Source organism: Trichogramma pretiosum, unplaced genomic scaffold (genome assembly GCF_000599845.2).
Source record: "Trichogramma pretiosum strain Unisexual culture from Peru unplaced genomic scaffold, Tpre_2.0 scaffold4, whole genome shotgun sequence".
NCBI lineage: Eukaryota > Metazoa > Arthropoda > Insecta > Hymenoptera > Trichogrammatidae > Trichogramma > Trichogramma pretiosum.
The window spans coordinates 1,531,359-1,555,423 of NW_019641688.1; the positions used below are offsets into that span (position 1 = coordinate 1,531,359).

At 41.2% G+C, this 24,065-nt stretch overlaps 1 protein-coding gene across 1 annotated transcript in view; it reads left to right on the forward strand.

The window, feature by feature from the left end:
• LOC106656003 (zinc finger and BTB domain-containing protein 41-like) overlaps positions 1–24,065 on the forward strand; it is a 31,872-nt gene that overhangs the window by 1,603 nt on the left and 6,204 nt on the right. The gene's annotated exons all lie outside the window — the stretch shown is intronic.

Below are 24,065 nucleotides of genomic sequence, written 5' to 3' on the forward strand. Positions count from 1 at the left end.
TGGGATTTGTTACAAATCATTTGGACAAAATAGTAACCTGAAACGTCACATAAATGCAGTACATAATCTTCTTAAACCTTAAATAGATGTGAGATTTATCACAAATTATATGGTCGCAAGAATCACCTCAAATCTTACATAAATGCAGTACATGATCGTAGCAAATTTTAGGAGCATGTGATTCGTTGAAGACATTTGAACACGGTGGACTTCTACAAGCATATGAGTACGCTATTGTAATTTCTCATAAACATTTTTCTATTTTTTTAGGAACAATAAATTTTTTTAAACTGTTATTCACTTTTTCATGACTGCCACCTTATATAAACTAAAGTTGTAGCACAGTTTTTTCTTGAAGTCTTTCTTTCCGTTATTGTTTGTAAACCGATCTTCAACATTCCAATTATCAGTTGAACATTTTCTAAATTATCCTAATCCCTATCAGTGTACATAGATAACTTATAGAATCCTTGCCTTGAAGCAAGAATCATTGCTTAGCTTCGCATATCAACTCTCGTAACTTATGCCAGTGTATGCAAAGATTGAGTGGCATCAACGGTCGATTAAAAAGCTCTTAAAGTAGTGATAATTTATAGTTGCAAAGCACAAACGTGTACCTAATGATCAAAATACATGATTCCGCAATGTCCATGTGAGAAACAAACGAAAGATATGAGTACGCTGCAAATTTTTCATTTTCTAATTAAAAAAAATCTTAATTTTTTATATAATCTATGATAAATGCAAAAAAGCTTTTTTGAATTTCACTTTTACCACAACATCATTGTGCAGCAAATGCAGTTTATTTGGATATGATTTTAAATATTGAACATTCTAAAATAATCTTTCGTACCCTGATTCATACCACATCATTTTTTCTACTCAGTCCTACAACGAGACTCGGTATACTTTTCTATTGTGCGCAATCAGTCTCGGTGCACTAACCACCCTCCAGCACATCCGATCGATTATTTTTATTAGAATTTCGCCTCGCGTGTGCATGATCGCCATATTAATCGCGAAAAAAAATACTCACAAACCGCTCGACCAAGACCCGCAGCGCAAATACAGCCGTGGCCCAGCCGACTCAAATCGAATGCAGCGAGGAGTAAAATGTCCCGCCACCCTTGGCGTGAATAATCGAAAAATCAACTTCCCATTGGGAAGCGCGGGCTTATATTATTATGTGCCACGCCGCAGCTATTGCGAGCTTCGGAAATAAGAGTCTTGAGAATACGCACCTTCATTGTTCCTCATCAGACAGATGCGCGCTATAGTGTCGATTTTTCATTTTGATCGATGAAAAAATTCCAAATCGTTTTTCATTACAACCTTGACTTGGGCTCGAATGGTTTTATGTTCTGTGCATTCAAACATTTTGCAGTTGATTTCTTTTTTATAAAAATTATTTTGAAACAAATGTACAATCAAGTCGAGCAATTTCAACTCTCGTCGGTAAAACTATATTTCGAAATGATTTGGTAAACGAACAGTTGAAAATCCGTAGACATTGACTTGCAAATGTGGTGTTGAATTTATTTACAACGAAGTTGCTCGGCAGTAACGTTGGATTATTGCTTTGGCAATTTTTATCCCTCGACAGCTCTGAATTTCGTATACAAGAAATTTCACCCAAGTAAACGCAATATTGTCTTCCCCCAAGTCGGCCCTTTCGTCAAGTTTATAATTGCTGTTCATTTTCGTTACGGGGGGCAGGCAAAAGTTTACGTCTCCGTCATAAGTTTGCAGTAGGTAATTTTACAGCTTATATACCTTATATATACCGCGGATAAGAACTAGAAGCAAAATGTCGCGCTGAGAGTACGATGAAAAAGTTGCCGTTTCTTATATAATATATACCTTATACATCCGAAGTTCTTGCGCTCGCGCGGGGCTATACGAGGGCTGGGGTTGACGTTTTACACAGCTGCTATATGGTGGAAGTCATTTGTAATTATATATATCTATACACCTTGACGTGCTTCGTGCCAGTCGAATAAGTACATAAAAACTAGACTCGAGCCACCGGCTTCTTTCATTCGTATAAAATACGCATAGGTCGAAATATTTTTCAGATCGATTTTGCAGCGCGTCAAGTAAGTTGAAAAAATATTTTTTTTCTCGCTCAAGTAAAAAATATGTTCAAAGCTCCGCGATAAGGCAGCACAGCGGCAGATTTGTGTGTCGGGCAGTGATAGAAACGTCGAGTCGAGTCGCGACAACGGAATAATCCGCGCGCAGATACGAAATTCAAAAGCCGAGCGAAAAAAATACACAGGCAGAGAATAGGCTTTCACTCGATAAGTCGCTAAAGCGGACGAGCCTCTCGGTGTATATCTGGCCTCGCGCGATGGGCTGCGCTTGCGGACGAGAGAGAACTGGGCTGGTGTATACACATCGCCGGAAAAGGCAGTCAAGATCCGCACACGCGGACAGAGAGAGAGGGAGAAAAAGCATCTCACCTTTTTGTACAGCTCAATGCTGCGGTCCAGATAAGTATTTAAGTCGGAAAGCGCATCGGAAAAGAGGGTTCTTTTTTGCGGCGGGTGGTGTTTTCTTCGTGAGCGCCGCCACTACCGCCGCACCGGGGATAAGCCGCGTAGTATCCGATTGTCGAAAGGAAAGCCACCGCCGCAGCAATAGCGGCAGCAAGCGAGTGCAGCTTGACGTAATCTTGCAGAATACGGTATATATAAAATGTACAAACGCGCGCAGTACATTCGCCTTTTTGCAGGTTCGTGAGCTGATCGTCGAGTCGTTCAGGCCGCGCCGCGCGCGCGCGAATTATTTTGCATATTGCGCTGCTCTCAGCTGCGAACATTATTACATAGGTATATAGGCCCGAGAAGTCTGTGACCAAAATTCCTCGAGGCTCGTGTTTAAACGACGAAAAGTAGCTGCCGAGAGAAAGAAGAGAAGAGGGAGCAGCTGCTTGCACTTATTTCGCCGATACTTGGCTACCTACTCCAACTGCCCTAATAGAGTGTACACCAGTTGGTCGAGGTGAAAAATAAAAAAAAACGGACTGTAAAAGAATTGCCCGCCGTCGTCGTCGTCCCCTTCGCTACACACATATATATACTCGCGCGCACAATAGGGTTCGCGCGTTCTCCTGTCCATGTGTGTTGCTGCTGATATATATAAGCCTGCGAAATGCGTATATGTGTAGCGTATACGAGTAAGTGAGAAAGAGAAAGAGAGCGTAAACTAATACGCACACACCGACACAACTGGCAATGCCCCGGCACATGTGATATATACGCCGCCGCTCACATGCAGCCACGATATGTATGTGTGTACGGCGCGTTACACCGACAACAGGCGGTTCTTTTAGTCTTTATGCCCGTCTCGCCAGTGTTGCCCGTCGTGCAGTGGTTCTCACTCTCTAGGCCTGCCTGCGCTGCACACGATTAACTTAACGTATACTAATGGATAGGGTATGGTACACAGTCGCGGGGATTGCATCCACGGCGCGACAAAATAATATAATCCGTTGATTGCGTCCGATATTCTCGATCGTCTGTCCGTTCTATGTACGCAGTACCGACAAAAGTGCCACCCCCCACACGCAAACTTTTATTTGACACTCGAGCAGTTTGAAAATAATTGTAAGAGCTTTTACTAATTTTGAAGATATTTAAAGATCATTTCTTGGTTCAAATTAAATTATTTAATTATTTTCAAGTTAATTTATTCAGATAGAACATATTGTTAATACCGATCATGCCTCTCTTGGGATAAATAATCAGTCTCTCAACAAATTTATCAAAATCTTTTATAAGCTAATGTTCGATTAATTCAGAGCTCATCGAGATCTACAGAACACAAGTTGCCAAAATATAGCACGGAGATTAGTAATTAGGTGTCCGCGAAATCTGAAAACACCTCAATGCTTTCGGTGTACAAAGGAGTAATGATTGTTGAACGCCCGAGATTTAGATAATACGCAATCATTTCGGCACAATTTTTATTAAAATTTTAGAAAAACCTATATGTAAGTGTATCTATACATATTTACAATTGTCAATCATCATTTCTTCTCGCATTTGTCGTATACATGATCTTTACAACCTTTATGAATGGTTTTTTGGTGTTTGAGCCAACTCACTTTATGTCTAAATTTTTTCTCGCCTTTCTCGCATGCAAAATTTTTCCGACTTTATGGACTGACCTTTGGTGGATGATCAAACTCGGTTTCTGTCAAAATTTCTTCTCGCATTTGTCTCATACGAAATCTTTCGACCTTCATGGATTATCCTTTGGTGTCGGAGCAAATGCGTTTTTTGTCCAAATTTCTTCTGGCATTTATCACATGCGAAATCTTTCCGATCTTCGTGTACTGTTTTTTGGTGTACCCTCAAACTGCTTTGAAATCCAAATTTTTTTCTACACTTGACGCATGCGTAATCTTTCTGACCTTCATGAACTAATTTTTGGTGCAACAGCAAATACGATTTCCGTCCAAATTTTTTCTGGCACTTGTCGCATGTGTAATCTTTGCGACCTTCGTGTACTTCCTTTTGGTGGACAAGCAAAGTCGGTTTATGTCCAAATTTCTTTTCGCATTTGTTGCATCCGTAATCTTTGCGACCCTCGTGAATTGTTCTTCGGTGTTTGAGTAAATTCGATATGTGTCCAAATTTCTTATCACACCTATCACATGCGTAATCTTTGCGACCCTCGTGAACTGCCCTTTGGTGCAGCAACATATCTAATTTGAGTCCAAATTTCTTATCACACCGATCACATGCAAAATCTTTGCGACCTTCGTGTACAGTCTTTTGGTGCCTGATCAAATCGAATTTGCGTCCATATTTCTTTTCACACCTGTCGCATACGTAATCTTTCGGACCTTCGTGTACTGTCTTTTTGTGTTTTAACAAATCGAATTTAGTAACAAATTTTTTTTTGCAATTGTCGCATGGGAAATCTCTGCATCCTTCATGGACTGTCTTATGATGTAAGAGCAAATGCGGTTTTTGACCAAATTTTTTTTCGCACTTATCGCATGGAAAATCTTTACGTCCTTCGTGGACTGTCCTTTGGTGTCTGACTAATGCCGATTTTAGTCCAAATTTCTTCTCGCACTTGTCACATGCGTAATCTTTGCGACCCTCGTGAACTATCCTTTGGTGCTTTAACAAATCTACACTACGCGTAAACTTACTTTTACACTTATCGCATGCGAAATCTTTGCGACCCTCGTGTACTGTCTTTTGATGACTGTACAAACGTGATTTGTATCCAAATTTCTTCTCGCATTTGTCACATTCAAAATTTTTGTAACACTCATGAACTGTTTTCACGTGCATGAGCAAATAATGTTTATGTGCGAATTTTTTTTGGCACTCGTCGCATGCGACATCTTTGAAAACGTAGTGTACTGTTTTTAGATGGAAGAGCAAATGGGATTTTTTTCTAAATTTCTCCTCGCACTTGTTGCATGAAAAATCTTTGCGACCCTCGTGGACTGTTTTCACATGTTTCAGCAAACTTCGTTTATGTCCAAATCTCTTCGCGCACAATTCGCATAAGTAATCTTTTAAAATGTCGTGGAATATTTTTTTGTGTTTGAGTAAAGTAGATTTATTTTCAAATTTCTTGTCACACCTGTTGCATGTGAAATTTAAGCGATCTTTGTGTACTAATTTTTGGTGCTTAAACAAACTCGATCTTTTCACAAATTTTTTCTCCCACTGGTCGCATGCAAATTCTTCGAGGCCTTTGTGCACTGATATTTGGTGTCTACTCAAATGACTTCTAAACTCGAATTTCTCTTCGCACTTGTCGCAAACGTAATCTTTTTGTTCATTGTGAATTGTGTCCTGGTGTGTTTTCATGTTTGATTCTAAAGTAAATGTCTCCTGACTAATATTATGGACGTTTCGTTTATCGTCTGAAACGACAATGCCATGTTCACTTAAATTATCTTTTGAGACGATTTCCTCGGATTTTATCTCACTTTGATCCATTTTGATGTCTAAATTAAACGATGGATTCTTCTATTTAATATAACGGAAATTGAACGAGTAAAATTGATCTTTTAGTATTGTGACTTGTTTCATCGGGAAGAACAACATTCAAACTAATTTGTTTTTACTATATAACAAGATCCGTAAGTCGATCATATTGTTTACAATTGGGGTATCGATTTATCTGTTTGTACATTGTCCGTACAATATTTGAATCAGTTTAAAATTGTAACTTGGTGATGATTTCTTCAAGGAACTTATTTGGCCTTCTAAAACTAAGAATTTCTAAACAAACTCGCGATGGATAACATCAAGTTCACACAAAAAATATCGAGTGAATAAATCCTTGTACACGTGTATTGAAAAAATTTTTAACAAAAATTTTAATATAAAATATATTTCCGCGCGATATCTACTCTTTTGCGAGATAAAGATTTCTCCAAGTACCCGTATCGTACGTACTGCGTGCTTATGACAGTATAAGCCTCGATCGGAGCAAACTGCGGAGCCCTTCTACGCCACTGTCGCTGCCGATCCGAATAGGAGAGAGATATGATCGTTGACCCTAATCTACATAACCACACCCACGCGCATACAATTATATGTGTGGTATATTCTTGCCTATAAAATTACAAGTTGCTATGGTTCTTATTTCTTTTTATTGACGGACATGTAAGGGATTATGTTCTCGATACTGAAAAATTCACGTTATTATATATAGTAACTTTCAAATATTCCATCACTTGCGAGTTTTTGCTGCGCCATCTAGAGGCGAGTTGAAAGTAGAAGTATTTTTAGTATATTTGATTGCAAGAAAAAAATATTTCTTTTTCGAGCATTATCGATTTAATAATTTCATTTTCAGTGAATCAATTAATGATCCAATTAATTATCAATAAGCTCGAAGTTTTATCATGTTAATTCAATTTTTTCAAAGATTTTATAATCAATAAATATTTTTTTAACTTACAAAATATTTTTTTCGTTACTTTTTTCTCGTTTTTAAATCAATTGTTTAGGATTAAATACTGATACAACTTTGTTGAATCAAACTAATATTTTTTTCTGTGTAATATCACTGAAAACCTATATGAGAAAAACATCAAATTTGGCCCTCAAAAAAGGTGCAGAGGAATGTTTCAAAAAATCGGAGAAAATTCATGCGTATTTTTGATTGATTTCATGACTGTCTTGTTCATGATAATTTTTTCATTATTGCTTGTAATAAAAAATAGCAACAATTTTTAAATAAAAAAGAAATTATTTTTAAAATGTTTGTTAAGGTTATTGGATCAATCTATGCATAGAGTACTTCATTATTTATAGGTATCGGACCATCTAAAATTTTGTTTAGGATCTGTGACCCTGAGGTAGAAAGATCTCTCTAGGTAGTTATTTTTTAATATTTCATTTGTTTTTAGTTATATAACTGTTTATTAAGAATCTTTCCATTTCTTTCTTATCAATGTGCAAAGCAGTCTATGTATACTCAATAAGTCGTCGCCCTTAAAAACTTCTTTCGAATACTTTTTTCGTCGTCGTCGTCGTCGTCGTCTCTCTCTCTCTCTCTCTCTCTTTCTCTCTACATATTCACAGTGTTGCGCGCGTACACTGCACATCTCATGGATGGAAATGCAAAAGTAAAATTGCGCGTGGACTCGGTGCCCTGCGTTATGTACTTTTTATTTTTCCTGACTCTTTATTAACTCCTGGCTTTCTTTATATTAACTTTTGCTGGGGCGCGTCGCGCTTAGATTGTCTGCAAAGTGCAAGCTCTACTTAAAATAAAAAAATACACGAGTCTGGTAATCTTTTTTTCTTTTTTCGAAATGAAGTTGAAGCTCTTACCGTGAAAAAATAAAAATGCGCTTGCACCTCGGAGTTTTAATAGTTTTTGCGTGGGTTAAATTAATCAATGCAAGAAAAGTCAAATTACTCGTAGAAGTTCGTGTATCGATAAAAATGCACGAAAAAAGACATGTAAGGTTCCTCGAGTTGCCATTTAAATCTCATACGTATGCTTACGTGCTCGATTGCATATTTCACATTGGCCGATTCCAAATAGATAAACTCACTTCGTACAAGGCGCCTCGGCTCTGAGCTATTATATCCCAGGCGCTCGAAGCAAATATAGGTGTCAAAAGAGACTCGCTACGTGACGTACGCGAGCGGGTCGCTCGACTAGACTCAACTATTATACGGGACCGATCGTTCCGTGCGATCGAGCACGCACGATCGGCGCTGTTTATAATTTCTTCTGCACGGGGGCCAGCTCGCACAATCGTTGAACGCTATAGATCGCTCGCTACGGGTTTTTTTACTCATATATACGCCAGTTAATCTAAGCAATTCATTATCGAGACGAACGACACGAAGTTCTCTAGCTGTGCGGCGCAGTTCTAGCTTTCAATCTGTCTCGAGTCGTAGCTGCTGCCGCTGGTCGTAAAGAATCTGCGCGAAGACGCGCCTTACTTCGCAAAAAGCTTCTGCGGAGCGGAGTGGAGTGCGCGTCGGGAATGAAAATGAAGTTGCTTACACAATTGAAGCGACGACGCGGCACATTGTATTGTATTATATACGCGTTCGTCCGTGGACTGTGAAATTAGTCGAGGCTCTCAAGAGCAGTATAGCTGGTATAGCGATCATGCACGCACAGTCGCCTCTCGTCGCAAACCGTATCTACCTGATATATATAGGCTGTATACAACATTATATTGCGCTCGTGTGGAATCTCGACGATGATCCGGCACTATAGCGATCGGCACCGGTATTAAACTGCTGCGCGTGTATACGCAAAGACAAGCACTTGCGCTGACGCAAGTGGTATATCGCGCGCGTGTGTGTGTGTGCACACGAGGTGCTTTGATCGAGCAGCCGTGTACAGCTACACAGCACAGCACTCGGTATCCTTAGCGCTGCGGCAGCAGCAATTTGCATAATAATACCACGCGTCCTATAGGCCATACTCGTCCTCGACGACGAGCGTCGCCTATACGTATAGATACGGTAAGGCAAAGCACGTCTCGTCGCGTCTCGCATCTTAGCCAGCTAGAGATATATGTATAATAATACATATAATATACATGGCCGCCTACGCAAGCTATGCGCTTATAAACGGAGTCGCTTTTATTGAAGCTCGCCGCTGCGCCGGGCTCGGCAGTCAATTGGCAGAGAAGCTGCTGCTGCAATTCAATCGTCCTGCTGATTACCTAAAGCACATACTACTGGCTACTTGCACCTTTGCCTGGGTATACGACGATGACGCCGCACGCAGCAGCAGTTCGTGCTAGCGGCCGCTTTGACGGCCCCATACATTGCAAGCTGCGATTCTCGCCACACACACACACACACACACGAGCTGCAGTATATACACTATAACAGCAGAGCCTAGACACGCGTAATTGCTCCGAGTCCTTCGTCGCGCGGCGACCTCAAAGGCTTATACATAGCGTAGCTAGCTGAGTCGACTCGACTCCTCGTCCTGTGCTCTCTGCACTGCCGCCACTGCACACACACAGACAAACACACACACACACACGTAGTGCTCCTCTGCTCGGCTCGCTTGGTTATGCACGTCACGAACACACCGCGCGCGGCGTGCAACTTCATCTAACTTTACAGCTTTTTGAGCTCGCGAGGACGACACTTTTACCGAGAACGCGCGCGACTACTACGACTACTACTATCTCGGATGCCTCGTACTCATATAGCTCATTTCTGCAGCTCTCTTTTCTTCGCCTTCGCAGAGACAAGAAGCCTGCTGCGACGACGAAGACGACGCGTGTCTGACGCGACGTAACGCGAGCGCTATTTTTCCAGGCGACGACACCTTGCCCGTATTAATGACCTTTTCGTGGGATCGCGCGTCTACTTACTTAATTAATTTTATAGCTCTGCGAGCCAAAACTTAAGTTTTCTTATGTGTAATAATGACCGGGTGTTGGTGATAATTCGCCTTGAAGAAAAAACATCGTCGAATCAAGCGTGAGATGAAGAGTATTTTTCGTAAAGTTGTAAAAAAGTTTCAACAAATTTTTTCTTGAATCTGTGCATCGCACCTCTGCAGAATAAATTTGAAGAAATTACAAATGAAATCTGTAAAACGTGACTTTGTAACTCTGAGAAAATTTAGGTGTGATTTATAAAATTTTCGACATTTATAAACATTTTTGTTTAATTAAAGTCAACTGAGCTCGACGGACTCTATTTAACTTGTACGCAGCTTTTTCTGTCTTTCGAAGCGTAGCTCTATTGGCGTACGTGCGTAATTTTTATGTTTCAAGTTTTCTGCACTTCAGCACAAAGAAAATTTGTTTCAATCGTAATTGATGCACAAATGTCAAGCGGAAATTACGAAAAAACTAAAATTAAAAAATTAACGAGCTAAAAGAAAATGTATTGCGAGCTTTCGTAATTCGTTCTTTTTTTCAGCACGAGCTTTTAACTTTTCTGTAGAGACGCGTTGGTACTTGTATTTCACTTTTTATTGCGAGCTAAAAGAATAATTCATCGTAAAAAATACATTGCATTTTTTAATGAATTCTGATTCTGGGTTTTCACGCGCCCGAGCTTTTTCGTTATTCTTTAGCGCGAGAGCTACATTTCACATATAGCTACGAGGCATTAGGAGAGAGAGTGATATTTGCAATTCGTTTGCAGAAGGTATTTTATGGCTGTGCGCGAAATGATTTTGTGGACCGTAAAGTTGATGATTAAAATGTAAGCTCGGTAATGGAATATTGAAACGTATTTGTGATAAACCAACAAAGGGTTGCCAGGGAGAAAAAAATTAGTCCACTGATGCAGCATCATTAAAATGCTAACGGATTTTGAATTAATCTACTTTTACTTCACGTCGTAAAAATCTTTGTACTTTCCAAAATGTAATATCAGCGTTTTTGTTGGAAACTAGGAGCGACTGTAAATATACTTCAGTTTGAACTTTATTCGGATCAAAATCTTCAGGTATAATGCACTCCCTAAATCAAAATTATGCAGTTCTATTACAATTAGAGCTTTTGATTAAAAAGGGAAATCCAAATTAGCTTTACTGTTCACTGACAAAGTTGTACTGATTTATTCGTTGTAATTTTCAATATTGTTCATAGATGATTTTAGATTTTTTTCACGGCTTTGTTGTGCGAACATAATAGAGGATCTCTAAAAATCACTATCAATTGTATGAACATTCGAGAAAATAATTTCATTATTACTATTAATACAAATTTACTAGAAATAAAAGTTTTATTAAATTTTGGAGAACAATTAACTCACTACAGTAATAGATTGTCGCTCCATAAATCGGGGTTTCCGCTAGAAACATATATGGGCTATTCCACAACAGGTGTTGCAGGCCCAAAAAATGAAGTTGAAACTAACCATTTACTCTTCAAGAACACAATGAAAAATGAAAATCCTGAAGAGCACAGCCCCTTAGGTCCAACCCTCGTGGATCTACAGGGGCTCGAAGTTGGATTTTCATGTTTTCAAAATATTCCCCAAAAAAGGCAGAGTAACAAGCAGAATATAAATTCTGCCATACGCCACCTAGCGTTTACTTATATAGTACTGTGTACCTGAAAAAGAGTTGTAATGTGTGGGATTTGTAGCAGCAATATTCAAATTTTTAACTGTAACTATTACAATTTGAAAGTAAAGATAATGTTATGTGTGCCTACTTGAATAATCGTTACAAACGTTTATTAAAGGAGCTTGAAATTTACCAATAATTTTTACGATTTCGCTGTAAACTGCTCCAAACGAAGATTGTGCAATGCGTCGAGCAATGGTCGATAACCGCGATTGGCAGTGTGTACAAACAAACAGAGAAAATTTCACGATAGTCAGCTTGCAGCAAAGCAACAGCAGCAGTAACATCAGCAGCCCCGCACTGCGATCTCGTAAATGTAACGAGAAATTCAAACGCCTGAAATATGCAAATACTCTTTGTAGTAAGGTCCTATGTACGATGCGGGCCATCATCATCATCATCTCGCGCGCGCGCACGCGCCCGCCAAAGTTACAAACTACTCGAGCGCGCGTAAAACTCGCGCGCGCAAAAGTCCAAAGTGCAATATCCGACAAAAACATTAATTCAAAATGTAAATGCTTGCAAGCAGCAGCAGTAGCAGCAGCAGCAGAGGGGGTAATCTAGTTTGTCTATCAAACGACTGCGCGGGGACGCAGGCCAAGCTGCAAGTGGTGTGCGCGGCCTGCTTACTCGGTATACTACATGGTGCAGTTAGTGGCGGCCAAGTGAGCGAGGTGGCACGCAGCCATTCAAAACTTTTCCACGGCGAACTTTTGAGTATTGCGGCCACCCCGCCTGACTGCATCTAAAAATTCGTTCAAAATTCACTTGCGGCGCGGCACGGCCACTAAAAATTTCTCGTAAAAGCGAGCTCTCGTAAGGCCGAACGACGGACAAGCGACGCTCGAGCGGAAAAGAGCAATTATTACATGGACCAACGCCTTGAAAAAAAGGACCAAAGTGTCGTACTCACTTATACGTAGCATTCCTCTAAATTTTTTATCCTACGAGAGAAAAAAGACTATGAATGCAAACTTAACTATATGAAACGAAGGCGAGTTAAATCGAAAATATAGATATCCATATAAATATAGATAAAGTCCATCGATTTGCCTGAAACTGAGCGGGATACGCACAACGAGTGATGATAAGCGTCATTTTCACGCGTTGACGCCATTTGCTGTCAACTGTAGAGCTCGTCAACAATCCTTTCGACGGGTATAGCGTATAGTTATAATTATCTCGTGTATTTGAAAGTATCATAATTATAATAATGAAAAGCTGTTCTAATCTCGCGTCAAGTTGTCAATATACGTGAGTAATTTATAGAACGTAGGGCTAATCCATGATTTGCGACGCATCGATATGAAGTATACCTTACCCGATAGCATCTAAGAAAAAGTGTATGAATTGTATAATGGTACGTTATTTTTGACATTTTTCATTTCTTTGACATTAATTTTTTCCGAAACTCGTAGCGAGCCTGACTGGTATACATGTAGCTGCCGCGCCAGAGGCGCGCGCTACACGCAGGTCGCCCAGCCGAGCCGCCTCAGCTGAGGTGAGAGCGGGGAGTAAATAAGTTGTAAATATTATAAATAGTCATGTAATTAGATATAAGCACTCTTGTAACGTCGCCTCTGAATAGGCCACAAAAAATTCAAACTTCGAAAACCTCCAAAACGCCTGCCCATAGGCAGCCTCGTCTTACATGCAGCAAACCGCGAGCTACTCGGGACTTCCCGAGTGGCCCGGCGCCCAGCTATAAGAAATCTAACACCTTTTTTTACGACCGCCATAAACACTCGACGGTTACATTTTCGATAACGGGAAAGGCCACATCGAACGATCGAAAAACGAATGTTCGAGAATATGAAACACATGGCAAATATTTCTAACCGATATGCAAAACGCCCGAATTAGTTAATAACTAATGTTCACTCCGAGTCGGTCTCAGATTGAGACCGATACATCTCGATCTCTACAGACTCTCTTTTCTTTCATAAACACCTCCCCTTGCCTCCTGCAATAAACCATAAGTCCATAAACAACCTAAGTTACAGTAAACAGCCAATGTTAATGTGAAGAACAGCAGGACAACCGAAATAGCAACGAACAGCTAAGTATAACATTTACCCTATGATGTAACAAAACAATTAAAAAGAACAATTAACAACAATTATTTGCAACTAAATAAACATAATTACAACATCACTTGTAAGTACAATGTTCGAGAACATTCGATGGTCGGCTTGGAAATTAGAAAAAGACAGAGAGACAAAACCCTCGGCGCAACGTCGTCATACGACAGATTGGGCCTATCGAAGCTCTCAAAGAGCATAAAAATCTCAGCCGCCGAAAGCCAGCGTCGACTAAGTCACCAAAAACTTCAGTCGACTCTGCCTATTCGTGCTACAGCAGTCTAACAGTAAATATGTACCCTAAAATCGCGCTCCGCGAGTAAAAGTGAAGTGCTTTTAACAACTTATAATATAGAGCTCACTGTCCGGCTCCAGCTTCCAAGCCGCCATCCAGTTCGCGTTGTACAACCAACCAACGAAAATGTAAGTCTACGTATAATGTCATTAATAAACTCTCTATTTCCTCTATAAAATTACTCTCTAAACTACTTGCTGTCCACCTACAAACATGCTAAGCTAAATAAATAAATAATCCTCCTAATACATTCACTGCCGCCCTGGCGATGAACGAGCAATCGTTTCGCCGGGTCGAACGTGTTCCTTCTCCTCACAAATACACGTCGCTCGCACGTCGCCGGTCCTCAGCCGACCCCTTGTGTCCCGTCTCCTCGTGGACGTGGCCCGAGAAAAGGCTAAAATCATTATCCGAGGCCACGCGAACTTTCAGTTCGCAACACTAAGTCCCTTCTGGACGTTACACTCTTTCAATAAATAGTCTCTAAGCTGAACACGCGCTCCTCACGCCTCATTCACCTAGCACCTTACCCTGGCCTCTGAATATCAATACACATATTCTAGATTGGACCATATATAGGCGAGCCGTGACTTATGCAATTAATTTTACTTTGTTACTTGCAGATTTACAGATACAGGTACTTGCCATCTAGTGGTTGAAAACTGATCTAAATATTTTGAAACAGTTGAATTGTAATTTTCAGGTCATTAAAAATATGAATAATACTTGCAATGTATTGATAACAAATAAATCGCTAAAAATATACCAATTTAAGTATTTTAAAACATTTTAATAATGATATTTCGTGGGCCTTAGGCCATAACTGGAGTTAAGTATTTCTACCAGGTAAAGTATTCACCATTACTATGAACTATGATTGTTTTTTTAGTAAATGTACACTTTAGCTCTTTGATTTCTTGGGTTTACTAACACTTTTTCTTTCCGATTTGATTCCAATAAGAATGAAATGCCTTTTTTCATTTCGTAGCTTTATTGGGAAGTATACGATACCGCAGCACCTCTATGCATTCGATGGTAATTTCCAAAAGAACTAGAGGAATAGGGTATGATCGATTTTATCCCATTCTTCAAGTTCTTATGGATCGCTCACATTGAATACTAAGAGGCGCTGCGGTATCGTATCGTACTTCCCGAAATTAGGCATTACCATCCAATAGGCTCAGGCCTAGCGGCATGCCACGATCGAATCCCTCCTCCCAATCTGTTAAAGGCCTTCTTCAATCGGCAATGGTCTACGCTAAAGGGCGATACGCGTTGTTGTTTCTTCTACGATTCCAATTAATACAGTTTCTCCTGACACATCCGTCAACGACTAATATTTCTTGCCTGCGTTCTCGTAGATTTTTTCTGATGTAACGGACGCGGCGCTAATTACAATAACAGCTGCCCACGTAGAAATCTCATTGTGGACTAATGCTAGGCTAGTACTGGTTTGATACGTAAATGATAACAACTTTACCAGTACTGATTTCCACATATATGCGGTGCAGTGATTCTGCCTAACTGTCGTGGTTGAATCTCATGCGGTTGACAGAGACTATGGCCGACCTTGGGATTTCTTTCAACCACGGCCAACGGCTTACATGCCCCATATGCTCGAAGTACCGGGCTCCCCTAGTGGAGCAAGGTCTTATAGTGTTGCTGGTTGCGTTCTTGGTAACCTCATCAGCGATTTCGGTGCCGTGAATGCCAACATGAAAGGGCACCCCCACGAATTGGCTGAATTTAGCTGGGTTTCTTTCCATGAATAGTCGATACATTGTTATGATCTCAAAAATGGGATTGCAGGTTTTGACGCTAAAGGTAGGGGATGAGAGACTGCTCAAAGCACTCAGTGAGTCACTAAAGATTAAGAAGTTTCTTCGGTCATGCTCAATATATTAGACTTAATATATTGTTGAATATCGTATTTTCAATTATACAGTCATTTTGATTTTGCCACTTGCAGATTGACTGAAGTAAAGACACTCGCCATCTAGTGGCGAAGGCTTAAAGTATTGTATTGAAAGCGTTTGAAAACTGGTCTGTGCGAAACAATTAAATAATATTACGTAACAATTAAGTAATATAACAATTAAGCAATATAACAATTAAGTAATATTTAGAAGTAATATAAAATTCACGCAATATTTGTAACATAATGATAAAATATTGTACAAAGTTTCGAATGATCATTTTTTCGTTTATTAGGCCATTATTGATATCGAGCATTTCTACCTGGTAGCAATCGACTGCGTTATAAATCCAGACTAAAATCGTTATATACGTAACCGCGCGAGATAAATTTGATAAATTAAATGCGACGTGCATTGGTCGTGGGTAGTGATTATGTCCGCGAACGATCGTCGTTTCTCGAGGTGTCTGCGTGTGCGCGCGTGTGTGTGCTCACGCGCGCCGGGTGTCAAACGAACAGCGACGGCACCGCGGAAAAAAAAGTTGGAGGCCCACGCGTCCGGATGCAGCTCCGATAATAGCGCGTGTGCCGCGAGTGAGTGTAAAGCAGAGGCGGCACATACGAGCATACCACGTGTGTGTGTGTGTGTGTGTGTGTGTGTGCAGAGTGAAAGAGGGTACCGTTATCCGCGCGTATGTGTGCAGCAGCAGCCCAACTCGCAACGATCGCGCGACGACGACTGCGCGGATATACATGTAACAAACTGGTTTACGCTGCGCGCGAACAACGTATATAAACGCGCGCGCACATGTATATAATATGCGCATGTATCGATGCTCGAGCGAGAGTAAGAGTAATCCGGCGACTTTCGTTTTAAAACTCGATCAAACTATATACGTATGATGTCACGCTTGAAATACCGCTCGCCGGTCTGGACATAACTATTTGCGCACGCCATGCGTTTAATACAGCAGCAGCAGTGGCGGCGGCGGCACGCATTATATGATGTGTGTGCAGTTGCTCGCGTGTGACACAGGTATATAGCGTAACGTCTAACGATCGGCTCGCGATCGGCGTGATCGTTAGCTGCGCAGACAGCTTAAGATCCTTTTCTCCGCCAATTATAAGCGCCACATAATAATTGTAATTATATAGAGTCGATATAATTTAAAGCGTTCGAATCATCGACTACATGCGTATGCAGCTTATGCAATTCTTATAACGAGCCGTCACGTGATCGGGGGCCATTATGACCATTGCGATTTTTGCGCGCTTTCGAGTCCTGGATTATACCGGTCGCAACCGCTTGGGTATGTACAATTTCTCTCACCATCTGGGAACCGGCTTGGATCTGGATCAGCTGACTCGATTGCGATCAACGCATCTTTCTCCGCGATTAATTTCGATCCTGACGTATATCGCGCGCTCGTACATAAAGCAGTTTAGGACACGATTTTATTAACGTCGACGACTCTTTGTGTAAAATTTGGCGATCACGCTGCAGGCGCCAATGCAAAATCCGACTTGGTATAATATAGTTCGTGCTGCACGCGCGCGCGTGGCAAATTATTGCCTCGTTTAATGCATTCGTTCGCAATTCACATCGCGCGGCCTATGGTATATAAGGAATATGTATAGATATTCACAATGTCCCCGAGCTGATTAATCATCGGGCAAATTATTATTCAAACTGCTGGCGACACGAGTCGTAAATAATGTAGTAATTGACAGACGGTAGTGGTGCACACACGCGCGCGCACACATTTTAGCAACTTCGCAGTATATATGCCAGAGTCCCGTGTCCGATTCGAGAATTTAGCCGGCCATTTGGGAGCTAGTCGAATTTACGAGTCTGCAGCTCTCGCGGCGCGTATATAATGCGCTTCCATATAAACATTATACACACAGACATACAGACAGACGCACGATTAAATCCACGCGTGCGTGGATATTATAACTAAATAATGCGTGCGCGCGCGTGACGATTTATGATTTTTAAATGAATGGGCCGTGTGTAATGCAGCAGGTCAAATGCGACATTATTAGGCCAAAATTAGTGGCTACTCTGTGCGGTGAAATATCGACTCTACATCGGTAATGCAACGCGCGTACTCGATTTCTTTTCTGCCTGCATTATATGTAGTTCAATTGTGTTACACGAAACATAAAATTTTAATCGTCGAGTCGTAATAAGTCAAAAACATTTAAAGTAAAAGGAATCGACTCGTCCACGCATATGATACAAATATCTCACTTTATATAGCTCTAGCTACTGTCATGCCAAGTCTGCTCGAGTGTTTATACATATAGACACGTCACAGATACCCCCAAGGAGTAATAAGTAAGGACGCGCGTACGTCGAGCACCCAAACCCGCGCCGGGGTACAGCGCAAGCGGCGCGACGTTGAAGCGCCGTTATATTACGCTGCACACTCGTGTGGAAGGATTAGATCCTGTAATAGAACAGAGCATGTGCACACTTCTCTCGTGCTAGTGATAAAGCTGCGTCGTATAATATACACGCACCGCAATGAAACAATTCGCGACACTGCGTAAGACACACGTACCGCACTGCGGAAAATCACGAGACGTATACGTGTAACTTGCTTCGTCGTATAATAATGTGTGCCTTCCGCAGCAGCAGCAGCTCAATTATTATACGACTCTATTGGAAGATTTCTCAAAGAACCAATCAGAAAATGTATATACACTCGCTTTGATCGATCAATCAAGAATTTGCTAATTTTTTGCGGCTGGTATAATACACTCTTTATTTTAGTCAAGGCCGAATCGCACCACACTACCGCAGCAGCATCATTAATATTTCACGAACAGCTGTTTCGCGCGATATAAAATGTAACACATTTCTTCGCAGCACTCGATGATGCTGGCTTTTGCGATGTCGATACAAATAAACGCAAAAAAATTCCGTCCAGAGCAATCTTTCAGCGGCGCAGCTCAGATCGTCAAAAAGCTCTTTTGCGAGTGAGAGAGAGAGAGAGGAAAAATTGAGCATGGCGTATAATACGATGTACTCTCTCTTGTGCGAGGGTCTCTTTTGAGCTGCTATACTAAAACTCTTGAACATCTCTCAGCGAGGGCTAAGAGCCACCCCAACCGCAGCCACGACGTCATAAATAAATAAATAAATAACCAAAGAGCAGATACGGAATCTCAGGAACTGTTTACGTTATCAGTTCTCTCTCATATGTGTGTTGAGTTTGTGTGCGATATCATATAGACGCGATATTGAAGCGCATATCTCGATCCAATCGTGACAGGCTCCATGGAGCTGCGTAAATGCACCGCAGCCACACATGCATTTTGTGTCAAAGCCAATAAATTTCGCTATGTGTATGTATAACCCGCGACGACGACGAGTGCCGCGCATAGATGTTCGATCCGTTCCTATATATCTAGGCAGCTTTGCGTTCGAGTGCTCTTTGCTTTTATCTCGTTTGGCTTGGCACGAGCATTTCTGCATTTCTCTGCGATCTCTCTCTCTCTCTCTCTCTCTCTCTCTCTCTCTCTCTCTCTCTCTGCCTCTCTCTCACTTTTGCGTTATTTCGATGGAAATTTTCTTTCCGAAGAAATGCCATCGTATAATATCTCAAAGACAATCCTGCGCGCAAAAACATATTTTATTGTACAGCAAATAACTTGCACTCGGATGGTTTTGCAGCTCTCGCTCTGCGTTATGCCATATCCAAAATATACAAATTTATCATTCGCACTCGCAGATTCGGTGTATAGCATATGCACATGGGACCGAAACGGTGCTCGGCCCTCGTTGCAGCAGCAGCGACGGCGATGACAAAAAAATACTCCCAAGCGCGCGTAACAGCTGTCACAAAACTTATGCTCTCGATGCTTTGATATTCTTACGCCGACTTACATTTGTATATTTCGAAAAATCTAGATGAGGGCTTCGTGATAAACTACCACGTATAATATGAGTTCGTGCCCAGAAAGGTATACATCGAGTCGTATATAAATACTCCGAGGAGTCATAAATTTCAAATTATTTCTCGATATTGATTCGCTATATACGTATATGAAATATACGAAGCAAACGAGACAGCGGAAACTTCGTTTTTGTTACATATCTTACGATCGATGTTACTTCGGACGGCTATATCACGCCAGCCCGATCGAAGTATTATTATTCGTATAGGCGAAGTGATTCGTTTATCGAGCGAATCTCGCGGATGAAAAAAGATCTCTCCGATCTCTCTCTCCTGCAAGATGTGTACTATGCAGAAAAAGAAGCAATACAAAAACGAGATAGAGAAAGAGAAGGGAGAAGAAAAAATTGAACAAGCTCGCTCTGGCGAATGTTTATTAATTGCTTGATCGAGTTATTCGTGCTTTTTACGGGCTGCTTTTTACTGCTTGCACTTTGAAAAGTTCTCATGGCCGAATACGCTCTAAAAGCTTCGGAGCTGAAATTCAATTGAGCTTGCCTCTCTCTCTCCCTCGCTACTGGCTAGCTGTGTATAGTATCTCACACGTACATAGTATAGATACTAGCTTGCAACTTTCAATGCGGCTACTAGATGAAATTTCATACACTAAGTGCGCAACACGGTCATTTTGTCGTGTAGTACAGATTTTGGACGTCGACGAAAAAAAATCCAAATCGTCGAGGTGAACACAACATAAAAAAAAAGTCGATCGCGCGTACTACAATTCATCGCGAATGCCCCGGGAGCTTCTTTCTAGCTTCGTCGATTTTCGCTCAAATTTTATCGGGAGCTTTAATCGCTCGCGTTCTCGATCCGCGCGTCACGGCTCGGAGGCTCAAAAATTAGATTAACCCAGGGACGCGCGGCAATTAATGCAGCAGCAGCAGCGGTGTTGGCGATCGCGCGGTGGCCGTAAAAATTGCCCAGGTAAATATCCTCTAAAAGTTTTACACACACGCGCGGGTACACTACGCCTCGTTCCTCGGGGCGATATGATTAACGCGCTCGATTAAATTGTGCGCGAAGCTCGAGCGCGAGACTACTTCGTTACCCCGCTGCGTCGCTATATAATATCGTACGTGTATACGCGTGCGTGATTTTCTGCACTTTCCGGGCGCGGTTGTTGTTGTGCCTGCAGTTTGTCCCTGCAGCCCTGTGGCTCGATGGTGACGCCTACATTACGCGACCTATTTTCGTCCACAGTTCGGTCCAAGGCTATGAGGTACTGCCGGGGATAAAAAAAAAGTCTCGCTCCAAGGACGATTCCGTGTCCTAGCTATATGCAACGTCGGATTGCTGGAGCTGCAATTCGCGAAGCCGCCTTGTCGCATCTATATATTATACAGAAGCGGCCGCGAGCATTAGGCTTTATCGCGAGACATAATACGCTCGAGCGCGTGAGTGTAAGCTGCTGCTGCTGGTGCTACTGCTCGACACACCCAGTTGCCGAGGTGCTTCGTCGCGATAAAAAGTTGCTCACCAGCTAGACAGAGAGAGAGAGAGAGAGAGAGAGAGAGAGAGAGAGATTCACAAGCTCGGGTATTCGTCATTGTCGCGCGGCTCTCTTGGCATTTTTTTTATCCACCAAGCTCACTTTTTCTCGCTCGAGTTTTCTTTTTCTTCGCGCCTCAGCTTCTTGACGACGTCGACGACGATGATGATGGCGTTTATCTTCTCTGCTGCTGCTACTGTTAGTGCTTTTATATTGCTGGCACTAATGGTACGGATTATAATACATTGCATTGTTTTCATTTAAAATCTAATGGAGTATCGAATTATTGAAAGCCGATATTATCCAATCCATAAAAGTTTTTGTTACTTTGTGAAAATGAATACGTTATTAATATACAAAATTTGGTACTTTGTGTTTGAGTTTCTTGAAAATCATGCCGACGTCACCTAGTGGTCGTGTTTCGAATCAAATCAATCCCAATTAGGGTACAAATGTGGAAAACAAAAAATTGAAAAATCAAGTAAACCAAACGGAATCGATCATAAGCGTCTAGATTGACAATGACTCCATACAGGGACGAAGCCGAATGCAGGCCGACGCTGGGCCTCGAAGGTTCTACTATATATAATACGTGCCCCTGCAGCGCCAAGAGGATAGCACACACACACACACATACACACATAGTAAAATACTGCAGCGAGAGTCAGTCGGTATAGGTGCACACAGGCTTCATAATATAATGGTGCTCGCGAGAGGGAGAGACGCGACGCCGACGCTCGTGTGCAGTGCTGCAGAGAGAGAGAGCACGTAAGCATTCTTTCGGCTCGACAATAGTTTTTATAGCGAGCCTCACGCAAGCGCTGCTCCTCCCGCGCGCGCGCTCGCTCGCTCGTCTTCGAAGATATCTTTTGCTCCTTTGCGCTCGGACGCGCGCGAGAAAACCAGTTTCTTTCTTCTCTGGCGCGGCCGCAGCGAATAGCCTCTCGGCGCTTTGTCTTTCCTGTGTGTGTGCGCGCGCGCGCGCGACCCATCGGAGTGCAGCGCGAGCGCTCCACCTCCACCTTCGCAGCCACCGCCACAGCCACCGATGTAAGGAGCAGTGACTATATGTGCCCTCGTGCTCACGTATAGATATATGCAGCTTCCTCTATTTCCTATAAGTATACACGTACCTACACAATCTTGCTGGCTATGCATAGTTGCGGAGCTCTATTTTGCGCTCTCACGATTTTACAGATCCTCTTCGCGGCTGCACAACGCAGCGAGAGAGAAAGACTTATAAACTCGATGATGCCACGATCGTATATGCCCGAGCTCCGTAATACCGATTAAATTTTATCGTCCCTCGTCCAACTCGCAACTCATGACTCGCTGACGTCGTCTCGTACGTGAGAAATTCTATGAAAAATCCTCAAAGTTCGGGATTATAATCACGATTGACATTTTTCGATACTTGACGCGTGTACCGACTATAGTCGGAACGGTTTTCGGGTGCCTCGGAAACATGGTAATACGCGGAGATAATGACAATTTTTATAGATATTTTATGTATATAGCTATTTTTGTATTTCAAAAGACAAAAAATTACATTTAAATGATACAATTTCAATTTCCTATTAATTCACATTAATTTAACGTGAATTTTAATTTTCATTGATGAAGAACCTTTAAAAAAGTTACTGTAAAAGTTATATACAGGAGTAGATTAGGCTCAAAAATCTTTTTATACAAAATTGATGTGCTAAATTACAATATAAAGCCTTTCAGCTTCCATGTAGATGTCAGGTAAATTGCAAAAATATAGCTTGTAGAAGTTCATGGCAGGTGAAGTATGCTTCATTTTCCTCAAAAAAATTTATTGATTATATTCAAAAGTAAACATTATTGTTTTTACATAATGAGAAACATTGGAGGAATTCATGATGTTATCAAAAATGGATATTTTTAAATTAGTTATCCAACAAGTACATTCAATTTCACACATTTATTCATGTTGCAATGCACCGAATCAATGAGGACTTTGAAACTATACTTCTGGGTGAATTTATTTCCGCACATATCACATGCGTGCATGTGTCACACCATTGTGCACAATGTCAATGTGTTTTTTAAATCTACTCTTATTTACAAATTTCTTGCCACATACGTCACATGCATGTGTGACACCATTATGTACCGAATCGATATGAATTTTTTGATAATATTTTTGTGAAAACTTTTTACCGCATATATCACATGTATGTTTGACACCCTTGTGCGACGTGTCAATATGAAGTTTGAGATTACGTTTGTTTGAAAATGTCTTTCTGCAAATATCACATGCATGAGTAATTTTATTATGTACTGAATCAATGTGAACTTTGAGATCGGACTTGTAATTGAATGTCTTTTCGCATATACCACAAGAATAAACGGCATTGTTGTGCACCGAATTGATATGAGTTTTGAAGGTATATTTGTGTAAAAATCTCTTGCTGCATATATGACACGCATGTGTGACACCATTGTGCACCGCATCGGTGTGGATTTGGAGTTTACCTTTTTGAGAAAATATCTTGCAGCATAAATCACATGAGTGGGTAATACCATAATGTAATGATTTGACGTGCCTATTTAGACTACCCATAGTTGAGAAATTCTTTTCACATATTTTACATGTGTGGGTTGTTTCATTATGAACCTTATCAATATGTGTTTTGAGGTTATGTTCGTTGTTAAACTTTTTTCTAATTTTTCTTTCTCCATTTTGTTCATCGAGTTCACAGTTAAAATTAAAATTCGATTCTTCTTTAAA